At 42.7% G+C, this 22541-nt stretch overlaps 8 non-coding genes across 8 annotated transcripts; 4 read left to right on the top strand and 4 right to left on the bottom strand.

Annotated features, from left to right (window-relative positions):
• The first annotated feature begins 6527 nt into the window (after positions 1-6527).
• trnae-cuc (transfer RNA glutamic acid (anticodon CUC)) lies at positions 6528-6599 on the top strand. The gene has a single exon. It is a non-coding gene; the product is annotated as a tRNA-Glu (tRNA).
• Positions 6600-7832: 1233 nt separating this feature from the next.
• trnar-acg (transfer RNA arginine (anticodon ACG)) lies at positions 7833-7905 on the bottom strand. The gene has a single exon. It is a non-coding gene; the product is annotated as a tRNA-Arg (tRNA).
• Positions 7906-9581: 1676 nt separating this feature from the next.
• trnae-cuc (transfer RNA glutamic acid (anticodon CUC)) lies at positions 9582-9653 on the top strand. The gene has a single exon. It is a non-coding gene; the product is annotated as a tRNA-Glu (tRNA).
• Positions 9654-9757: 104 nt separating this feature from the next.
• Positions 9758-9845, bottom strand: trnay-gua (transfer RNA tyrosine (anticodon GUA)). Its single transcript is given in 2 exon segments — positions 9758-9793; positions 9809-9845. It is a non-coding gene; the product is annotated as a tRNA-Tyr (tRNA).
• A 1042-nt stretch (positions 9846-10887) lies between these two features.
• On the bottom strand, positions 10888-10960 carry trnar-acg (transfer RNA arginine (anticodon ACG)). Its single transcript has one exon. It is a non-coding gene; the product is annotated as a tRNA-Arg (tRNA).
• A 1659-nt stretch (positions 10961-12619) lies between these two features.
• Positions 12620-12691, top strand: trnae-cuc (transfer RNA glutamic acid (anticodon CUC)). The gene has a single exon. It is a non-coding gene; the product is annotated as a tRNA-Glu (tRNA).
• A 1233-nt stretch (positions 12692-13924) lies between these two features.
• Positions 13925-13997, bottom strand: trnar-acg (transfer RNA arginine (anticodon ACG)). Its single transcript has one exon. It is a non-coding gene; the product is annotated as a tRNA-Arg (tRNA).
• A 139-nt stretch (positions 13998-14136) lies between these two features.
• On the top strand, positions 14137-14208 carry trnae-cuc (transfer RNA glutamic acid (anticodon CUC)). The gene has a single exon. It is a non-coding gene; the product is annotated as a tRNA-Glu (tRNA).
• Positions 14209-22541: the final 8333 nt, after the last annotated feature.

A 22541-nucleotide genomic window follows, 5' to 3' on the forward strand; every position in this document is an offset into this window, starting at 1 on the left:
AATCCTGAAGGGGAGAGTCAGCTTCCAATTTTATCCACAAAAGCTGATCAAGAGCCTATTATGCAGATTAAAATAGAGGGAAAAGATACTCCGATGATGATTGATACGGGCGCAAATCTAACTATCTATCTAATTTGAAATATGCTTCACATCTCCCCATGTCTGGAAAATTTGCAAAGACAATAGGATTCTCGGGAAAAATGCAATTGATACCCATAACAGCTCCAGTGTGTCTACAAACAAAAGATCAAAGTATAACAATGCCCATTCTGGTATCAAATCAAACTCCTATTAATTTGTTAGGAAGAGATGCATTATGTAAATTAGGACTACAAATTTGGTGTTCTCCAGAAGGAATATATATTGATGCAATAGGAACAGAAACACAAATGATGGTTGCAGAGCCAAAAGCAAATGTTTATTGGATAGGACAGATAGAACAAGATGTGAGACAGACAGTCAATAAATGGGGAAAGTTTATTGAAGCACAGATACCTGAAGCACAGCTATCAAAGTCTGAATTTCATTGCACAATGATGTATGATCAAGAAAGGTATGAAAATATAGAACAGAAATGGCAAAAAGAAACAAAAGGACAGCGGATTGAGATAGTCTCCCAGTACATCATCATAGGTAAACAGGGAGCAGCTTTAAACATACCAGAAGATGAATTTGTCAAAAAATGTTTCAATGTAAATAACTCTGTCCCTCATATTGCAGTATATGTAGGAAAAAGTTGGGAAGCAAAAGATTTAGGACCAATGATGAAAAGGGCAGAACAAAGCAAATGGGAATCAACAGAAAACCCATTAATTTTTCATTCAGCTGACAAAAATTACATCAAAATGTTGTGTGCAACCAGTTTGATGGGAATTCCACAGGAAGTAGTTATCAGCCAAAAGAAAGAGACACAGATGACTGCAGCATCTGAGTTAATAAACACAACTGAGACTGAATTATTTAAGGAAATGGAGTGTCAGGTACCAACTGAACTATGGTCTCAGCATGACACAGATATTGGATTAATAAAATCAGCAAATCCAGTAAGAGTTCAACTTAAGCCAAATGCACGTCTACCTAGAAAAGCACAATATCCTTTACGGGCAGATGCTGAAGCAGGAATAAAAGACACAATTGAAGGCTTAGTGAAGGCAGGAGTATTGATAGAAACTACTAGTTACTGTAACACTCCAATTATGCCTGTAATCAAATCAGACAAAAACAGATGGCGACTTGTTCATGATTTACGAACAATAAATGAAATAACGGAAGATATGCCCAAACCCGCACACTTTACTGACAAATGTCCCTCCTGATGCCAAATACTTTACTGTAATTGATCTTTGCTCTGCCTACTTCAGTGTACCGCTTGCAGAAGAGAGTAGATATCTATTTGCATTTTCATTTTCAAATAAACAATATACATATTCTAGAATTCCCCAGGGATATAAACATTCACCACATATATTCAACAAGATTCTTAAGGCTGATTTAGAAGACCTCGTAATAGACGGTACACTATTACAATACATGGATGATTTAATTATCTGTTCTACCACACTAGAAAAATGTCACAAAGATTCAATTAAGGTGTTGACAAAATTAGCACAAGGAGGACACAAGGTGTCTAAAAACAAATTGCAATATTGCCAGCCTCAAGTGGAATACTTGGGAAGATTAATTGCATTTGGCACACGAGCTATAGCTCCAGCTCAGTTAGAAGGTATAAGTAAAACACCGTTACCTCAGACAGTAGGACAAATGATGACTTTTTTAGGAATGACTGGCTTTAGTGCAGACTGGATAGAAGACTATGCAGTAAAGACAGGGCCTTTGAGAGAAATGATGAAACAAGCAGGATTACAACATTTAAGCAATCCATTAAAATGGAACACAGATGCCTTACTAGCATTTGAAGCAATAAAAAAAGAATTACAACAGGCCCCTGCCCTGGGAATGGCAGAATATGATAAAATGTTTCATCTATATGTGGCAAATAGAGTTGATGGTTATGCATCAGCTGTATTGATGCAAGAGACCTGTAGTGGAAGGAAAAAACAGCCTATAGCGTACTACAGCACAAAGTTAGACAATGTAGCCCAGGGATATCCACCATGTTACCAACAAGGTTTAGCTGCAGTGTATTATGCTTATGAAAAAGCATCCACAATAACTATGGGGTACCCAGTGACTATATATACCCATCACAAAGTTGTGGAATTAATAGAAAAAGGGAAATTTGTTCTGACACAAGCTCGAATTCTAGCCTACTCCTCATTACTCACATATCCAGATGTTACCATTAAAAGATGCCAGACAGTTAATACAGCTGAATTAATTCCTTTGGCTTTTGAAGGAGAACCTCATGAGTGTGTGAAAGAGTCCTTGGCATTTACTAGATTACGACCAGATCTTGAATCAACACCTATTTCTGAAGCAGAAGTTACTTACTTCGTAGATGTTTCTAGCTTTAGGGATCATGAAAGGAAATCATACAGGATATTCAGTAGTGAAGAAAAACAAAAAAGAATATGAATCTGTAATATCACAACATTGTGTACAGCCATGCTCTGCTCAATTAGCAGAATTAAAAGCTCTCACAATTGCATGTCAGTTAGCAAAAGGACAAACTGCTAACATTTTTACAGATTCAGCGTATGCTCATGGTGTATGTCATCTATTTGGAGCAGTGTGGAAACAAAGAGGTTTCAAAAAGAGTGATGGGACTCCCATCCAACATAGTGAACAAATAGGGCAATTCATTTCTGCTATGATGCTACCAAAACGACTAGCAATAATCAAATGTCAAGCACACAAGAAGGGAAATGACTATGTCATTAAAGGAAACAATGCAGCAGATTTAGAAGCTAAAAAAGCTTCAGGATGTCAGGTAGCAGTATTAGCACCTGTTGTGCTTATCGAACCTCTTCCTCAATTGGATGACATTATTCGAATTCAACAACAAGCAGGTCCTTATGAACAATCAATGTGGCATCAAAGGGGAGCTAAAAAAGACTCACAGGACATCTGGCGTACACATGAAGGACACATTGTTGCACCTACTTCATTGTTGAATATTCTTATTACAGATGCACATGGTTTTGACCATTGTGCAAGGGGAGAAGTGGTAAGAAAAATTAAACAGCAAGGATATTGGTCTCCTTATTTATATGCAATGGTGGATGAATTTTTGTCCACATGTGAAGTATGTGCTAAATACAATGTAAGAAAAGGCATAGTGACACCAATAGGTCATATTCCAACACCTGAAGGCCCCTTTAAACATCTTGTATGCGATTAAGTGGATATGATAAAGCGTGTACAAGGCAAAAGATACATGCTGGTTATCATAGACAGGTTTAGCAGATGGGTGGAGGTAGTACCATCCGCAGATCTAGGAGCAGGAACGGTAATAAAATTTCTAACAAGAGAGGTAATTCCTAGATTTGGAATTCCATCAGAAATAAGTTCAGATAATGGGTCAGCATTCATACAAAAAACTGTGAAACAAGTATTGCAACAATTAAGAATAAAACAGAGACTAGGATGCGTTTATAGACCTCAATCACAAGGGTCAGTGGAGAGGGTTAATGGAGTTATCAAGGCCAAAATAAACAAAATATTTGAAAGTACTAAACTTCATTCTAATGAGTTATCGCATGCAAACTAACAGGAACACGCATTTAACACCGCATGAAATGCTTACGGGTCGACCCATGCCTGTGCCATATTGTAGAGGTCCCTTTAAAGGACCACCTCTAGAACAATTACAAATGGAACTTCGTTCTTATATGAAGAAATTAACTGCCATACATAAAGCTATCTATTTACAGGAAAAAATAAAAGAGCCCAGAGAGGAATCGGAGACTGCCTGTCCAGTTGTTCCAGGGGATCAAGTTTATCTGAGGGTATTCCGGAGAAAATGGAATGAGCCCAGGAGAGAAGGACCCTACACAGTGGTGAGAGCTACTCCAACAGCAGTCCAAGTGGAAGGAAGCACAACCTGGTATCATCTAAACCACTGTACTAGAGTTCCCACAGGAAAGGCAGAAAGAAAGGAAAACAGTCAACCAGACAATGCAGGAGAGAGCAATGAGGAAAAATCAGAGACACATGATGAAGTGCAAACTGACGAGAGCTCCCCAAAAGGTACACAAGGAGCTTCTTTCCTCCTGTCAGACAAACTGGAGAGGACAGAGAATAAGTCTGACAACATGTCTGAAGTCCATCCTATGCCTAATGCATCTCATAATGCAGACTCAAACTCTACCGATAGAAAGCAACCTGACTTCCCTTCCATTGACTTTACAACCTTTGAACAAAAGTGACAATGTAATCAACTTTTATAATCTTGTGATATTCCATTAGTGATGTAATGTATGTATTTTATGCCTTTTATACATAACTGTGATAACCACAGGCAAATGCTGAACCAATTGCACGCTCACGCTTATAACATTGTGTACTATTACAGAAGGAAATAGGGAGACTGGATCTTTTACTCCCTCCTCGTCAAAAAAGGAGAGAGATGTTTGGTCCAGTAATCCCTCAGAGTGGAATTTCATAATCTAGTCACTGGTGATAATACAATGTGACTTATTTAGTCACTAGGTAGTGTAACTAATATGACTGGATTATGAAGTAGCATTCTGGATAAGAAAAATGTGAGACTTATTAAGTCTCAAAGGGGAGAATATGTGGAAGATTTTTATTAGAAAGATTTTAATTAAACAAGTATATAATCAATGTGAATCTAGCCATTTTTGTTGCTAGTTATTACTCCATTATAATCTTATAGGTAATAGAAAGCTACGTGCTGGAATGTACAAAACTGAGGAAGTTTTGTCCCATAATACTGTATATTAATGAATAGAGAAAATGCATAGAGAAAATGTTGGATTTTGGTTAATTTCACCACAAGTGGTGCATGTTCACCAAAATGTCACAAATTTTAAGGCAATAAAATAGAAAGTTGCCTACGTGCTGGAATGTACAAAACTGATGACAAACATATGGTCAGACATACATACAGGGCCTTTGTTTAGAATAAATCAAGCAGGGGGCCTCTCCTCTCTAGGGAGGTATTAAAATTGTAATCATAAGGAAAAGTTTGACTATGTGGAACCGCCCCATTTAATGTATATAAGGAGATACCAAATAACATTCGGGAGATCTCCTTGCATGGACTCTTGGCTTTATTTTCTGTAAAATAAAATCTTTTCTTCTGAGAGAAAAATCCCTGACTGAGTGTGATTCTTCGGAGAACTGGCAGACGACACCACACAGTTTATTTCCCCTTTAATCGCCGAGCTTGTCGGAGTGCTTGTGTGATGAATGGCAATACCGAAGCATGTTACGCGACTCCCCATAGACATCGGAACCTCAATCTATCAGGGTCCTGTAGCTCTACTGCTGTCCAAAAAGTCACTTCTGGTGCAGGAAGATGTGCATGCTTTTTGAGGAGAGAAGCAAAAAAGATCAAGCTTTCCCATCACGGGAGTCGACCCCTGGCTGCATGGGAGAAATCCAGGAATCCTAACTGCTAGACCATATGGGAACTGGCCAGCTTTAACTGGGCACAAGCTTGTGGGCCACTTTCATTAAATCTGGCCAGTGTGGTTTACAGAAATAAATGGTGATGAATTCAAGGGTCATGTTTGTTGACTCACCCCGGGGGTTCAGTTTTTTTGGGCAGATTCCTGTGATTGCTGAATTGATACCTTGAACTGGTAATTAAGCTCTTGTCCAGGTGAAAATACTTGTGTCATGCATCTGAAAACACACATTGCAACCGTTATCTAGATGAAAATCTGCCTATCATCGGTCTGTCAAGGTACAAAATTGACATATTGTGAGGTTAATAATGAAAGTGAGACCAATTTTTTATCCGCAAAGTTGCTGATTATTCGCTCATTCAGTTTAATGCAGATTACAATTTATTCTCAATGTCCAGGTGGCAATTAGTGATAAGGCTTCAAAATGGCAAGCCCGTGACATCAAAACAACATGGCATTACACCCTTCAAAGTAATGAAGCAGTTAAAGAGTAGTGATGAAATTGTTCATTCGAAAATCAACTGGCTGCCAGCCTGCAGTTTATTTCCCCGATAATCGCCGAGCTTGTCGGAGTGCTTGTGAGACGAATGGCAATACCGAAGCATGTCCGTGTCTTCACTAGACATCGGAAAGGGTGTGCAGAATATGTCTTTTTTGTAAAAAAAGAAGAATGCCTGAAGATTTGCCTTTTCTTCTGGATTTTGGAGAAGAGAAAAAAAAACACAACAACAAAATAAGCCGGTGAAAAACAAGCACAGAGCAAGCCAGCCAGGAGTCCAACCTAGAATCTTCTGATCCGTAGTCAGACGCGTTATCCATTGCGCCACTGGCCCACCAATAGTAAAGACCCCTGATTGCTACAGAGTTGTTGGTTTTAGATGTGACAGTGGCAAGCATTGCTGTCTGCTTATTCTCACCTTGTTTTCAGGAGGTAAGCCCACCAGCCCACCTTCCCACCAGCCCACCACCCCCTCCCTGATGGTCTAGTGGTTAGAATTCGGCGCTCTCACCGCCGCGGCTCGGGTTCGATTCCCGGTCAGGGAAAGCTCTTTTGGCTTCCAATTGTGGACTGCGAATTCTAGCTCTGCTAACAGCTGCGAGAAAGCCAGCTCCAAACCAAAAAAATGGTGAGCACTTGAAAAAAGACCTCCTTCGAGCCGGAGTCGAACCAGCAACCTAAGGATTGCCAAAACTCCAACCTACAGTCCTCCGCTTTACCAGCTGAGCTATCAAAGGGGCAAAGTGTGAGACAGAACCTTGACATATCACGGTTTTGTAGCTCTACTGCTGGCCAAAAAGTCACTTCTGGTGCAGGAAGATGTGCTGGATTTTTGAGGAGGGAATCAAAAAGGAGCATGCGTTCCCATACCGGGAGTCAAACCTGGGCCGCCTGGGTGAAAACCAGGAATCCTAAGCGCTAGACCATATGGGATTTGGAAACCTTAAACTGGCCATTGGCTTCTGGTGCACTTTCCATACATGTGGTCAGTGTGGGCGCAGGATCTTGTAGTGGCCTGTTGCTTTAGGTCTGCGACTGTAACAATGTGATAATAATTTGGCAAAACAAGAATTATCCAAAAGGACGGTTTTCTGAATTATATAGTGTTGTATGCATTCAAGGGATCTGTTTTTTTTAACTCACCCCGGGAGTTCAGTTTATTTGGGCAGATTCCTGTGATTGCTGAATTGATACCTCGAACTGGTAATTAAGCTCTTTTCCAGGTGAAAATACTTGTGTCATCCATTTGAAAACACACACGGCAACTGTTATCTAGAGGAAAAACTGCCTATTGTCACTCTGTCAAGGTACAAAAATGACATTGTGAGGGTAACAATGAAAGTGAGACCAATTTTTTATCGGCAAAGTTGCTGATTATTCGCTCCTTCAGTTTAACTCAGTTTACAATTTATTCTAAATGTCCAGGGGGCAATTAGTGATAAGGCTTCAAAATGGCAAGCCCATGACATCAAAACCACATGGCATTATACCCTTCAAAGTAATGAAGCAGTTACAGAGTAGCGATGAAATTGTTCATTCGAAAATCAACTGGCTGCCAGCCTGCAGTTTATTTCCCCTATAATCGCCGAGCTTGTCGGAGTGCTTGTGAGACGAATGGCAATACCGAAGCATGTCTGTGACTTCCCTAGAAATCGTAAAGGGTGTGCAGAATATTTGGAAAAAAAGAAGAATGCCTGAAGATTTGCCTTTTCTTCTGGATTTTGGAGAAGAGAAAAAAACACAACAACAAAATAAGCCGGAGAAAAACAAGCACAGAGCGAGCCAGCCAGGAGTTGAACCTAGAATCTTCTGATCCGTAGTCAGACGCGTTATCCATTGCGCCACTGGCCCACCAATAGTAAAGACCCCTGATTGCTACAGAGTTGTTGGTTTTAGATGTGAAAGTGGCAAGCATTGCTGTCTGCTTATTCTCACCTTGTTTTCAGGAGGTAAGCCCACCAGCCCATCAGCCCACCAGCCCACCAGCCCCTCCCTGGTGGTCTAGGAGTTAGGATTCGGTGCTCTCACTGCCGCCGCCCGGGTTCGATTCCCGGTCAGGGAAAGCTCTTTTGGCTTCCAATTGTGGACTGCGAATTCAAGCTCTGCTAACAGCTGCGAGAAAGCCAGCTCCAAACCAAAAAAATGGTGAGCACTTGAAAAAAAGACCTCCTTCGAGCCGAAGTCAAACCAGCAACCTAAGGATTGCCAACACTCCAACCTACAGTCCTCCGCTCTACCAGCTGAGCTATCAAAGGGGCAAAGTGTTAGACAGAACCTCGACATATCACGGTCTTTTAGCTTTACTGCTGGCCAAAAAGTCACTTCTGGTTCAGGAAGATGTGCTGGATTTTTGAGGAGGGAATCAAAATGGAGCATGCGTTCCCATACCGGGAGTCAAACCTGGGCCGCCTGGGTGAAAACCAGGAATCCTAAGCGCTAGACCATATGGGATTTGGAAACCTTAAACTGGCCATTGGCTTCTGGCGCACTTTCCATACATGTGGTCAGTGTGGGCGCAGGATCTTGTAGTGGCCTGTTGCTTTAGGTCTGCGACTGTAACAATGTGATAATAATTTGGCAAAACAAGAATTATACAAAAGGACGGTTTTCTGAATTATATAGTGTTGTATGCATTCAAGGGATCTGTTTTTTTTACTCACCCCGGGGGTTCAGTTTTTTTGGGCAGATTCCTGTGATTGCTGAATTGATACCTTGAACTGGTAATTAAGCTCTTGTCCAGGTGAAAATACTTGTGTCATGCATCTGAAAACACACATTGCAACCGTTATCTAGATGAAAATCTGCCTATCATCGGTCTGTCAAGGTACAAAATTGACATATTGTGAGGTTAATAATGAAAGTGAGACCAATTTTTTATCCGCAAAGTTGCTGATTATTCGCTCATTCAGTTTAATGCAGATTACAATTTATTCTCAATGTCCAGGTGGCAATTAGTGATAAGGCTTCAAAATGGCAAGCCCGTGACATCAAAACAACATGGCATTACACCCTTCAAAGTAATGAAGCAGTTAAAGAGTAGCGATGAAATTGTTCATTCGAAAATCAACTGGCTGCCAGCCTGCAGTTTATTTCCCCGATAATCGCCGAGCTTGTCGGAGTGCTTGTGAGACGAATGGCAATACCGAAGCATGTCCGTGTCTTCCCTAGACATCGGAAAGGGTGTGCAGAATATGTCTTTTTTGTAAAAAAAGAAGAATGCCTGAAGATTTGCCTTTTCTTATGGATTTTGGAGAAGAGAAAAAAAAAACACAACAACAAAATAAGCCGGTGAAAAACAAGCACAGAGCAAGCCAGCCAGGAGTCCAACCTAGAATCTTCTGATCCGTAGTCAGACGCGTTATCCATTGCGCCACTGGCCCACCAATAGTAAAGACCCCTGATTGCTACAGAGTTGTTGGTTTTAGATGTGACAGTGGCAAGCATTGCTGTCTGCTTATTCTCACCTTGTTTTCAGGAGGTAAGCCCACCAGCCCACCAGCCCACCTTCCCACCAGCCCACCACCCCCTCCCTGATGGTCTAGTGGTTAGAATTCGGCGCTCTCACCGCCGCGGCTCGGGTTCGATTCCCGGTCAGGGAAAGCTCTTTTGACTTCCAATTGTGGACTGCGAATTCTAGCTCTGCTAACAGCTGCGAGAAAGCCAGCTCCAAACCAAAAAAATGGTGAGCACTTGAAAAAAGACCTCCTTCGAGCCGGAGTCGAACCAGCAACCTAAGGATTGCCAAAACTCCAACCTACAGTCCTCCGCTCTACCAGCTGAGCTATCAAAGGGGCAAAGTGTGAGACAGAACCTTGACATATCACGGTTTTGTAGCTCTACTGCTGGCCAAAAAGTCACTTCTGGTGCAGGAAGATGTGCTGGATTTTTGAGGAGGGAATCAAAAAGGAGCATGCGTTCCCATACCGGGAGTCAAACCTGGGCCGCCTGGGTGAAAACCAGGAATCCTAAGCGCTAGACCATATGGGATTTGGAAACCTTAAACTGGCCATTGGCTTCTGGTGCACTTTCCATACATGTGGTCAGTGTGGGCGCAGGATCTTGTAGTGGCCTGTTGCTTTAGGTCTGCGACTGTAACAATGTGATAATAATTTGGCAAAACAAGAATTATCCAAAAGGACGGTTTTCTGAATTATATAGTGTTGTATGCATTCAAGGGATCTGTTTTTTTTTAACTCACCCCGGGAGTTCAGTTTATTTGGGCAGATTCCTGTGATTGCTGAATTGATACCTCGAACTGGTAATTAAGCTCTTTTCCAGGTGAAAATACTTGTGTCATCCATTTGAAAACACACACGGCAACTGTTATCTAGAGGAAAAACTGCCTATTGTCACTCTGTCAAGGTACAAAAATGACATTGTGAGGGTAACAATGAAAGTGAGACCAATTTTTTATCAGCAAAGTTGCTGATTATTCGCTCCTTCAGTTTAACTCAGTTTACAATATATTCTAAATGTCCAGGGGGCAATTAGTGATAAGGCTTCAAAATGGCAAGCCCATGACATCAAAACCACATGGCATTATACCCTTCAAAGTAATGAAGCAGTTACAGAGTAGCGATGAAATTGTTCATTCGAAAATCAACTGGCTGCCAGCCTGCAGTTTATTTCCCCTATAATCGCCGAGCTTGTCGGAGTGCTTGTGAGATGAATGGCAATACCGAAGCATGTCTGTGACTTCCCTAGACATCGTAAAGGGTGTGCAGAATATTTGGAAAAAAAGAAGAATGCCTGAAGATTTGCCTTTTCTTCTGGATTTTGGAGAAGAGAAAAAAACACAACAACAAAATAAGCCGGAGAAAAACAAGCACAGAGCGAGCCAGCCAGGAGTTGAACCTAGAATCTTCTGATCCGTAGTCAGACGCGTTATCCATTGCGCCACTGGCCCACCAATAGTAAAGACCCCTGATTGCTACAGAGTTGTTGGTTTTAGATGTGAAAGTGGCAAGCATTGCTGTCTGCTTATTCTCACCTTGTTTTCAGGAGGTAAGCCCACCAGCCCATCAGCCCACCAGCCCACCAGCCCCTCCCTGGTGGTCTAGGGGTTAGGATTCGGTGCTCTCACTGCCGCCGCCTGGGTTCGATTCCCGTTCAGGGAAAGCTCTTTTGGCTTCCAATTGTGGACTGCGAATTCAAGCTCTGCTAACAGCTGCGAGAAAGCCAGCTCCAAACCAAAAAAATGGTGAGCACTTGAAAAAAAGACCTCCTTCGAGCCGAAGTCAAACCAGCAACCTAAGGATTGCCAACACTCCAACCTACAGTCCTCCGCTCTACCAGCTGAGCTATCAAAGGGGCAAAGTGTTAGACAGAACCTCGACATATCATGGTCTTGTAGCTCTACTGCTGGCCAAAAAGTCACTTCTGGTTCAGGAAGATGTGCTGGATTTTTGAGGAGGGAATCAAAATGGAGCATGCGTTCCCATACCGGGAGTCAAACCTGGGCCGCCTGGGTGAAAACCAGGAATCCTAAGCGCTAGACCATATGGGATTTGGAAACCTTAAACTGGCCATTGGCTTCTGGCGCACTTTCCATACATGTGGTCAGTGTGGGCGCAGGATCTTGTAGTGGCCTGTTGCTTTAGGTCTGCGACTGTAACAATGTGATAATAATTTGGCAAAACAAGAATTATACAAAAGGACGGTTTTCTGAATTATATAGTGTTGTATGCATTCAAGGGATCTGTTTTTTTTACTCACCCCGGGGGTTCAGTTTTTTTGGGCAGATTCCTGTGATTGCTGAATTGATACCTTGAACTGGTAATTAAGCTCTTGTCCAGGTGAAAATACTTGTGTCATGCATCTGAAAACACACATTGCAACCGTTATCTAGATGAAAATCTGCCTATCATCGGTCTGTCAAGGTACAAAATTGACATATTGTGAGGTTAATAATGAAAGTGAGACCAATTTTTTATCCGCAAAGTTGCTGATTATTCGCTCAATCAGTTTAATGCAGATTACAATTTATTCTCAATGTCCAGGTGGCAATTAGTGATAAGGCTTCAAAATGGCAAGCCCATGACATCAAAACAACATGGCATTACACCCTTCAAAGTAATGAAGCAGTTAAAGAGTAGCGATGAAATTGTTCATTCGAAAATCAACTGGCTGCCAGCCTGCAGTTTATTTCCCCGATAATCGCCGAGCTTGTCGGAGTGCTTGTGAGACGAATGGCAATACCGAAGCATGTCCGTGTCTTCCCTAGACATCGGAAAGGGTGTGCAGAATATGTCTTTTTTGTAAAAAAAGAAGAATGCCTGAAGATTTGCCTTTTCTTCTGGATTTTGGAGAAGAGAAAAAAAAACACAACAACAAAATAAGCCGGTGAAAAACAAGCACAGAGCAAGCCAGCCAGGAGTCCAACCTAGAATCTTCTGATCCGTAGTCAGACGCGTTATCCATTGCGCCACTGGCCCACCAATAGTAAAGACCCCTGATTGCTACAGAGTTGTTGGTTTTAGATGTGACAGTGGCAAGCATTGCTGTCTGCTTATTCTCACCTTGTTTTCAGGAGGTAAGCCCACCAGCCCACCAGCCCACCACCCCCTCCCTGATGGTCTAGTGGTTAGAATTCGGCGCTCTCACCGCCGCAGCTCGGGTTCGATTCCCGGTCAGGGAAAGCTCTTTTGGCTTCCAATTGTGGACTGCGAATTCTAGCTCTGCTAACAGCTGCGAGAAAGCCAGCTCCAAACCAAAAAAATGGTGAGCACTTGAAAAAAGACCTCCTTCGAGCCGGAGTCGAACCAGCAACCTAAGGATTGCCAAAACTCCAACCTACAGTCCTCCGCTTTACCAGCTGAGCTATCAAAGGGGCAAAGTGTTAGACAGAACCTTGACATATCACGGTTTTGTAGCTCTACTGCTGGCCAAAAAGTCACTTCTGGTGCAGGAAGATGTGCTGGATTTTTGAGGAGGGAATCAAAAAGGAGCATGCGTTCCCATACCGGGAGTCAAACCTGGGCCGCCTGGGTGAAAACCAGGAATCCTAAGCGCTAGACCATATGGGATTTGGAAACCTTAAACTGGCCATTGGCTTCTGGTGCACTTTCCATACATGTGGTCAGTGTGGGCGCAGGATCTTGTAGTGGCCTGTTGCTTTAGGTCTGCGACTGTAACAATGTGATAATAGTTTGGCAAAACAAGAATTATCCAAAAGGACGGTTTTCTGAATTATATAGTGTTGTATGCATTCAAGGGATCTGTTTTTTTTAACTCACCCCGGGAGTTCAGTTTATTTGGGCAGATTCCTGTGATTGCTGAATTGATACCTCGAACTGGTAATTAAGCTCTTTTCCAGGTGAAAATACTTGTGTCATCCATTTGAAAACACACACGGCAACTGTTATCTAGAGGAAAAACTGCCTATTGTCACTCTGTCAAGGTACAAAAATGACATTGTGAGGGTAACAATGAAAGTGAGACCAATTTTTTATCGGCAAAGTTGCTGATTATTCGCTCCTTCAGTTTAACTCAGTTTACAATATATTCTAAATGTCCAGGGGGCAATTAGTGATAAGGCTTCAAAATGGCAAGCCCATGACATCAAAACCACATGGCATTATACCCTTCAAAGTAATGAAGCAGTTACAGAGTAGCGATGAAATTGTTCATTCGAAAATCAACTGGCTGCCAGCCTGCAGTTTATTTCCCCTATAATCGCCGAGCTTGTCGGAGTGCTTTTGAGACGAATGGCAATACCAAAGCATGTCTGTGACTTCCCTAGACATCGTAAAGGGTGTGCAGAATATTTGGAAAAAAAGAAGAATGCCTGAAGATTTGCCTTTTCTTCTGGATTTTGGAGAAGAGAAAAAAACACAACAACAAAATAAGCCGGAGAAAAACAAGCACAGAGCGAGCCAGGCAGGAGTTGAACCTAGAATCTTCTGATCCGTAGTCAGACGCGTTATCCATTGCGCCACTGGCCCACCAATAGTAAAGACCCCTGATTGCTACAGACTTGTTGGTTTTAGATGTGAAAGTGGCAAGCATTGCTGTCTGCTTATTCTCACCTTGTTTTCAGGAGGTAAGCCCACCAGCCCATCAGCCCACCAGCCCACCAGCCCCTCCCTGGTGGTCTAGGGGTTAGGATTCGGTGCTCTCACTGCCGCCGCCTGGGTTCGATTCCCGGTCAGGGAAAGCTCTTTTGGCTTCCAATTGTGGACTGCGAATTCAAGCTCTGCTAACAGCTGCGAGAAAGCCAGCTCCAAACCAAAAAAATGGTGAGCACTTGAAAAAAAGACCTCCTTCGAGCCGAAGTCAAACCAGCAACCTAAGGATTGCCAACACTCCAACCTACAGTCCTCCGCTCTACCAGCTGAGCTATCAAAGGGGCAAAGTGTTAGACAGAACCTCGACATATCACGGTCTTGTAGCTCTACTGCTGGCCAAAAAGTCACTTCTGGTTCAGGAAGATGTGCTGGATTTTTGAGGAGGGAATCAAAATGGAGCATGCGTTCCCATACCGGGAGTCAAACCTGGGCCGCCTGGGTGAAAACCAGGAATCCTAAGCGCTAGACCATATGGGATTTGGAAACCTTAAACTGGCCATTGGCTTCTGGCGCACTTTCCATACATGTGGTCAGTGTGGGCGCAGGATCTTGTAGTGGCCTGTTGCTTTAGGTCTGCGACTGTAACAATGTGATAATAATTTGGCAAAACAAGAATTATACAAAAGGACGGTTTTCTGAATTATATAGTGTTGTATGCATTCAAGGGATCTGTTTTTTTTTACTCACCCCGGGAGTTCAGTTTATTTGGGCAGATTCCTGTGATTGCTGAATTGATACCTTGAACTGGTAATTAAGCTCTTGTCCAGGTGAAAATACTTGTGACATGCATCTGAAAACACACATTGCAACCGTTATCTAGATGAAAATCTGCCTATCATCGGTCTGTCAAAGTACAAAATTGACATATTGTGAGGTTAATAATGAAAGTGAGACCAATTTTTAATCCGCAAAGTTGCTGATTATTCGCTCGTTCAGTTTAATGCAGATTACAATTTATTCTCAATGTCCAGGTGGCAATTAGTGGTAAGGCTTCAAAATGGCAAGCCTGTGACATCAAAACAACATGGCATTACACCCTTCAAAGTAATGAAGCAGTTACAGAGTAGCAATGAAATTGTTCATTCGAAAATCAACTGGCTGCCAGCCTGCAGTTTATTTCCCCTTAAATCGCCAAGCTTGTCGGAGTGCTTGTGAGACGAATGGCAATACAGAAGCATGTCCGTGTCTTCCCTAGACAGTGGCAAAAAAAGACCTCCTTCGAGCCAGAGTCGAACCAGCGACCTAAGGATTGCCAACACTCCCACCTACAGTCCTCCGCTCTACCAGCTGAGCTATCAAAGGGGCAAAGTGTTAGACAGAACCTCGACATATCACGGTCTTGTAGCTCTACTGCTGGCTAAAAAGTAACTTCTGGTGCAGGAAGATGTGCTGGATTTTTGAGGAGGGAATCAAAAAGGAGCATGCGTTCCCATACCGGGAGTCAAACCTGGGCCGCCTGGGTGAAAACCAGGAATCCTAAGCGCTAGACCATATGGGATTTGGAAACCTTAAACTGGCCATTGGCTTCTGGCGCACTTTCCATACATGTGGTCAGTGTGGGCGCGGGATCTTGTAGTGGCCTGTTGCTTTAGGTCTGCGACTGTAACAATGTGATAATAATTTGGCAAAACAAGAATTATCCAAAAGGACGGTTTTCTGAATTATATAGTGTTGTATGCATTCAAGGGATCTGTTTTTTTTACTCATCCCGGGAGTTCAGTTTATTTGGGCAGATTCCTGTGATTGCTGAATTGATAACTTGAACTGGTAATTAAGCTCTTGTCCAGGTGAAATACTTGTGTCATGTATCATCGGTCTGTCAAAGTACAAAATTGACATATTGTGAGGTTAATAATGAAAGTGAGACCAATTTTTAATCTGCAAAATTGCTGATTATTCGCTCATTCAGTTTAATGCAGATTACAATTTATTCTCAATGTCCAGGTGGCAATTAGTGATAAGGCTTCAAAATGGCAAGCCCGTGACATCAAAACAACATGGCATTACACCCTTCAAAGTAATGAAGCAGTTACAGAGTAGCGATGAAATTGTTCAGTTTATTTCCCCTTTAATCGCCGAGCTTGTCGGAGTGCTTGTGAGACAATACCGAAGCATGCCCATGTCTTCCCTAGACATCGGAAAGGGTGTGCAGAATATGTATTTTTTGGAAAAAAAGAAGAATGCCTGAAGATTTGCCTTTTCTTCTGGATTTTGGAGAAGAGAAAAAAAACACAACAAAATAAGCCGGAGAAAAAAAAGCACAGAGTGAGCCAGCCAGGAGTCAAACCTAAAATCTTCTGATCCGTAGTCAGACGCGTTATCCATTGCGCCACTGGCCCACCGATAGTAAAAACCCCTGATTGCTACAGAGTTGTTGGTTTTAGATGTGACAGTGGCAAGCATTGCTGTCTGCTTATTCTCACCTTGTTATCAGGAGGTAAGTGTCACGGAGTGAATTTGTAAGGGCGGAACTAAAAGGACGGAGATTGGTTCCGCCCGGACCATAATTCCTCAAACACCGGTTACTTCCGGGAACTCCGGGGAAGGAAATTAGGGTTTCATTGATCGCAGGTGGCTAGATGAACGGGGCCATCGCGGATTGGGCAGTGTGGAGAGAGGGAGGAGTATAAAGAGGGCCTCAGAAACTGCAGAGAGATGTTGTTTTTATTCCATCCGATACGGCGAGTGAGTTGGAGTGTTTGGGCAAGGGCAGCGGAAAGAAGGCGGAGGAATATTGTTGGCTGGGCGAAGACAGAGACAAGGGTTTGGCAGAAACAGAAACCGGGCTGAGTATATTGGGATGTCTATCTAACTGTGAAATGCTCTATGGACATGTGTAACGAAATCTGAGTGGTTGAGAACAGGAAGACTCACCGGAAATATCGCTGAAGGAGGCCCTTTTTGGACAGGTCGCGTGGCAGCAGGAGAAGTATCCAGGAGCTGGAAAGAAGAGGGAAAAGAGACCTCGTGTTAGTAACGGTGTGAGTACTCCAAACCATCGTACAGCAGCATAATTATCTGGAGTGAACTATCTGTGAGCCTTTTTGTGAGTTTTTGGCATAGTAAGTGAGCGGCCCCACCGTGGAGGAGGATTGTGGGTGAGCCGGGACCAGGAGTGAAAAAGACGTTGGGGTGTCGTGGCGGCGACGTTCAAATCTGAATATTCTTTGCATCAGTGTTCTCACGATTTCCAGGATGAGTCTTTGGTCAGACGGGGGGTTTGACCCTAAATTCACCAAGAGTGTGTGGAGTGCAGTGGGTGAGCCTTTGTCCTTTGCTGTGAGTGTATACACTTGAAAATTGCAGTGTTGTGCTCTATTTGTGTCGTCAAAAACCACCCATTCAGGCCCGACGAAATCCTGTGGAGGAAGTAAGTACTGAGGCGGGCGAAGAAAACAACATCTCTAATTAGATGCCGTCGATGACATCCTGACGCTTCTACCCCACGTAACGGAGGTGGGAAACAAATTCAAGTAAGAACAGTGTGGATATAGTGGGAAGTATTAATGGTGAGGAGTTTGCTGCTGGAGGAGGAAATCAGCTGTGTGTGTATTACCTGCTGTGGAGTTCTTCAAAGGTTCGCCCCTGTCTAGAAGACTCACCCTGTTGGTTGGCAGAAAGGAGAGGGAAGCGTCCGACCCACCCAGTGTAGCACACCCTGGTTGAAACAACTTACCTGTGTGTGACATCAGCGGAGGCCGTGTTCGGCCCAACGCAGCAGCAGCTTTCGACCCGCATCTCTATCAGCAGTTGGTAAACCGCAGAAAAGGAACGCCTGACGTCCATTTCCCCAAAAGGTGTGAGTAACATCCCTTTCTGCTTCCCTGTATATTCACCGTAAGCTCTTGCCTAAAGCTAAAGCCAGCATATTGTGTTGTACACTCGCCTGTATGCCCAGAGTGAAGTCCCAGTTACCTTTGATGTACTTACCTTATGCCCAAAGCTAAAGCCAGCATATTGTGTTGTACACCCGCCTGTATGCCCCAGTGAAGCCCTAGTTACCTTTGATGTACTTCCCTTATGCCCAAAGCTAAAGCCAGCATATTGTGTTGTACATTCGCCTGTATGCCCAGAGTGAAGTCCCAGCTACCTTTGATGTACTTACCTTATGCCCAAAGCTAAAGCCAGCATATCGTGTTGTACGTTCGCCTGTATGCCCAAGTGAAGCCTCAGTTGTCTTACCTACAGACTTACCTGTGCCCCGAGCGAAGAGCCAGTGGCCCCTCTGTCCACCGTCCATGTCCAGTCCTGTCATACTGACTTGTATGTTCTTGTGCAGATCTAGCAGGTCCCTTTGAAGTGTCTACCTGCACGTCGACCCGTTACTCAGGATACAGAAACCGCAAACGCCTCCCGTACACTTACCAGTACGGTCTCAGTCGGGTCCCGACAGCCATTGTGCAGCTCCACCAGCATCCGGACGACTGGGAGTCCAACCCGCTGGGCCGCCTTGGAGTTCGCCACGGGAAGCAGCAGGTATCCACCGTGCATGCAAACTCTAAATACTTACCACTTGTATCTGATACGTCCAGGAAAAGGAGAGGGCCCCGGGCAGCTGTCCTGCAAGCTAGAATAAAGGGGCACTTGTGAATAAGCTGATTGTCGTCACATAGCCAGAAGGAAAGAGGAGTGAAGGACTTACCGAGATCTCCCGTTACGGAGTCTAAGAGACTCGAGACTGATACTCCCCCCAATTGGAGAGTTGGATTTTAGCCTCCCTCCCCCCTCCCTTCCCTATACCTTTTTTAGTAATTTAATAAAGCTGTTTTAATAGTTACTGTCTCTCGTGTGTCTGGTCATTGGGGTGTTCTTGGGACCTTCTCGAGGTGGAAACTAGGGAGGGGCGTGACTCACGACATCTGTGGTCCGCTCCAACCTGTGACATATGCCCTGATAATTGCCGAGCTTATCCGAGAGCTTGTGTGATGAATGGCAATACCGAAGCATGTTACATGACTCCCCATAGACATCGGAACCTCAACCTATCAGGGTTCTGTAGCTCTACTGCTGTCCAAAAAGTCACTTCTGGTGAAGGAAGATGTGCTGGCTTTTTGAGGAGGGAAGCAAAAAAGTTCAAGCTTTCCCATACCGTGAGTCGACCCCTGGCCGCATGGGAGAAAACCAGGAATCCTAACTGCTAGACCATATGGGAACTGGCCAGCTTTAACTGGGCACAAGCTTGTGGGTGTGGTGTCGTCTGCCAGTTCTCTGAAGAATCACACTCAGTCAGGGATTTTTCTCTCAGAAGAAAATACTTTATTTCACAGAAAATAAAGCCGAGAGTCCTTGCAAGGAGATCTCCCGAATGTTATTTGGTATCACCCTTATATACACTAAATGGGGCGGTTCCACATAGTCAAACTTTTCCTTATGATTACAATTTTAATACCTCCCTAGAGAGGAGAGGCCCCCTGCTTGATTTATTCTAAACAAAGGCCCTGTATGTATGTCTGACCATATGTTTCTCCTCAGTTTTGTACATTCCAGCACGTAGCTTTCTATTACCTATAAGATTATAATGGAGTAAGAACTAGCAACTAAAATGGCTAGATTCACATTGATTATATACTTGTTTAATTAAAATCTTACTAATAAAAATCTTCCCCATATTATCCCCTTTGAGACTTAATAAGTCTCACATTTTTCTTATCCAGAGTGCTACTTCATAATCCAGTCATATTAGTTACACTACCTAGTGACTAAATAAGTCACATTGTATTATCACCAGTGACTAGATTATGAAATTCCACTCTAAGGGATTACTGGACCAAACATCTCTCTCCTTTTTTGACGAGGAAGGAGTAAAAGATCCAGTCTCCCTATTTCCTTCTGTAATAGTACACGATGTTATAAGCGTGAGTGTGCAATTGGTTCAGCATTTGCCTGTGGTTATCACAGTTATGTATAAAAGGCATAAAATACATTACATCAATAATTGAATTCCACAAGATTATAAAAGTTGATCATCAGCTCAGATACCTTATGTATCGTAGAGAGCCTCCCTGGGCCGAAGTTAAACTGGCACTTATATCCAGGGTTTGGTTCTCCTTTAGACATCTTCATCATTCTCGTTAGAGTCAATAGAACTATCGTCAAAAGTATGCTCATTTAAGTTCAGTTTGTTTAGCCATCCTTCATAATATTCCTCCAGACTCCTTTCAGTGATCCTTTGTTGATCATTCGGGACTTTTATCACTTCCATTTGCTTAACAGTAGCATTGACTATTAATGATCTTAATAAAGGTAATACACAGCAAAATAATAATCCTCCTATTAATATCGCAACTCCTAAAAAACATCCCTAGTTTAATAAACCACGCTCCCCATGCTCCAAATTTCACATCAATCCAATCCCAAATGTGTTGGTCTCTTCCGGCATTTGCTGTAACTTCATTTCTTAATTTTTTAATTTTTGTCATAACTTCACTGAAAGCTCCTCCAGGGGCAGTGTTATTTGGGATAAATGTACAACATTGATCTCCAAACATAACACAAACTCCTCACTTGTCTGCCAAGAGCCAATTAAGAGCCTGTCTGTTTTGCCATGTCATTCTACTTGTTGCATGCACTTGGTCGCCTAATAAGGTTAACGCCTCTTCAGTATAATTAATGAATCTTTGTTGATTATAATAAATATAATTAATCCACTCTGTATTTTTGTTTGGTGTGATCCACACCAGGATTAACTCAAAACCTCCTTTTATTTCATTTCTTGCCTTAAATTTATTAGGAATTCCTCTTGGCTGTCCAATTGAGTCTAAATATACATTGGGATCTGCCTCATATCCTCTTTTAGTTCTATTGTCTTCCTTGTTCGTGCTCTGTTCTGTTCCCCATTGTGCCATGCTAACTTCTTGAAGTAATCGTACTCTTACACATATACCTTTCCATCCAACTGGTAAAGAAGGCAATAATATTTCACTTCCGCAGATCCAAAAGAAATCTGCTATTACTAATGATTGGTCTTCATAAATCTCTATTGGGGGTAAGGCTATAGTTTGATTTTCACATTTTTCAGGTGCTATCTTACTTCCTTTTGTTGTTCCGAATGCTAAAAGTTCTGGAGCTCTAGCAGGAACTCCTGATTTCCAAGAATTTTTTTTATCTATATACCAAATAATAGCGCATCTTCCCTTGAATTTACCCACATCTTGGGTTCCTTTTGGTTTATGGAAACACTCATATTCTTGTTTATAATCTATGCTATACCATTTTGGAATCTCTACTTTTTGTTTTTCAATTTTTATATTTTGACCGATATCTGAATACTGACACCAGGATCCCCAGAGTGGTCTGAAGAAATATCTTTTAATTTAGGATTTCCTAAAAATCCTAGGCATTCAGCAATACAATATGGCCTGGTAAAATCTGTTAAATGACAAAAGTTTCTCCCAAATTGGGCACAGTTTCGGTAATCATATGGATTTGGTATGGCTATTACTTTGTTTAATGGAGATTTGGAGCACAGCAAGCAATTTTCTTTTCCTGTTTCTTTAGCTGTAAAGGCTGCCCATTTATACCATTCATTATTTTGGGCTGTATCCCATAATGCATCAATTTGACTAATGTCTTCATCACCTTGTACCTCATAATCAATGTCTCTACGAATTTTGATTATCATTGGTTCTGTTGAGTTGATTACATTGTCACTTTTGTTCAAAGGTTGAAAAGTCAATGGAAGGGAAGTCAGGTTGCTTTCTATCGGTAGAGTTTGAGTCTGCATTATGAGATGCATTAGGCATAGGATGGTCTTCAGACATGTTGTCAGACTTATTCTCTGTCCTCTCCAGTTTGTCTGACAGGAGGAAAGAAGCTCCTTGTGTATCTTTTGGGGAGCTCTCGTCAGTTTGCACTTCATCATGTGTCTCTGATTTTTCCTCATTGCTCTCTCCCGCATTGTCTGGTTGACTGTTTTCCTTTCTTTCTGCCTTTCCTGTGGGAACTCTAGTACAGTGGTTTAGATGATACCAGGTTGTGCTTCCTTCCACTTGGACTGCTGTTGGAGTAGCTCTCACCACTGTGTAGGGTCCTTCTCTCCTGGGCTCATTCCATTTTCTCCGGAATACCCTCAGATAAACTTGGTCCCCTGGAACAACTGGACAGGCAGTCTCCGATTCCTCTCTGGGCTCTTTTCTTTTTTCCTGTAAATAGATAGCTTTATGTATGGCAGTTAATTTCTTCATATAAGAACGAAGTTCCATTTGTAACTGTTCTAGAGGCGGTCCTTTATAGGGACCTCTACAATATGGCACAGGCATGGGTCGACCCGTAAGCATTTCATGCGGTGTTAAATGCGTGTTCCTGTTAGTTTGCATGCGATAACTCATTAGTGCGAGCGGTAATGCATCAATCCAATTAAGTTTAGTACTTTCACATATTTTGTTTATTTTGGCCTTGATAACTCCATTAACCCTCTCCACT

This window comes from Carassius carassius, chromosome 38 (genome assembly GCF_963082965.1).
Source record: "Carassius carassius chromosome 38, fCarCar2.1, whole genome shotgun sequence".
In the NCBI taxonomy this organism is placed as follows: Eukaryota; Metazoa; Chordata; class Actinopteri; order Cypriniformes; family Cyprinidae; genus Carassius; species Carassius carassius.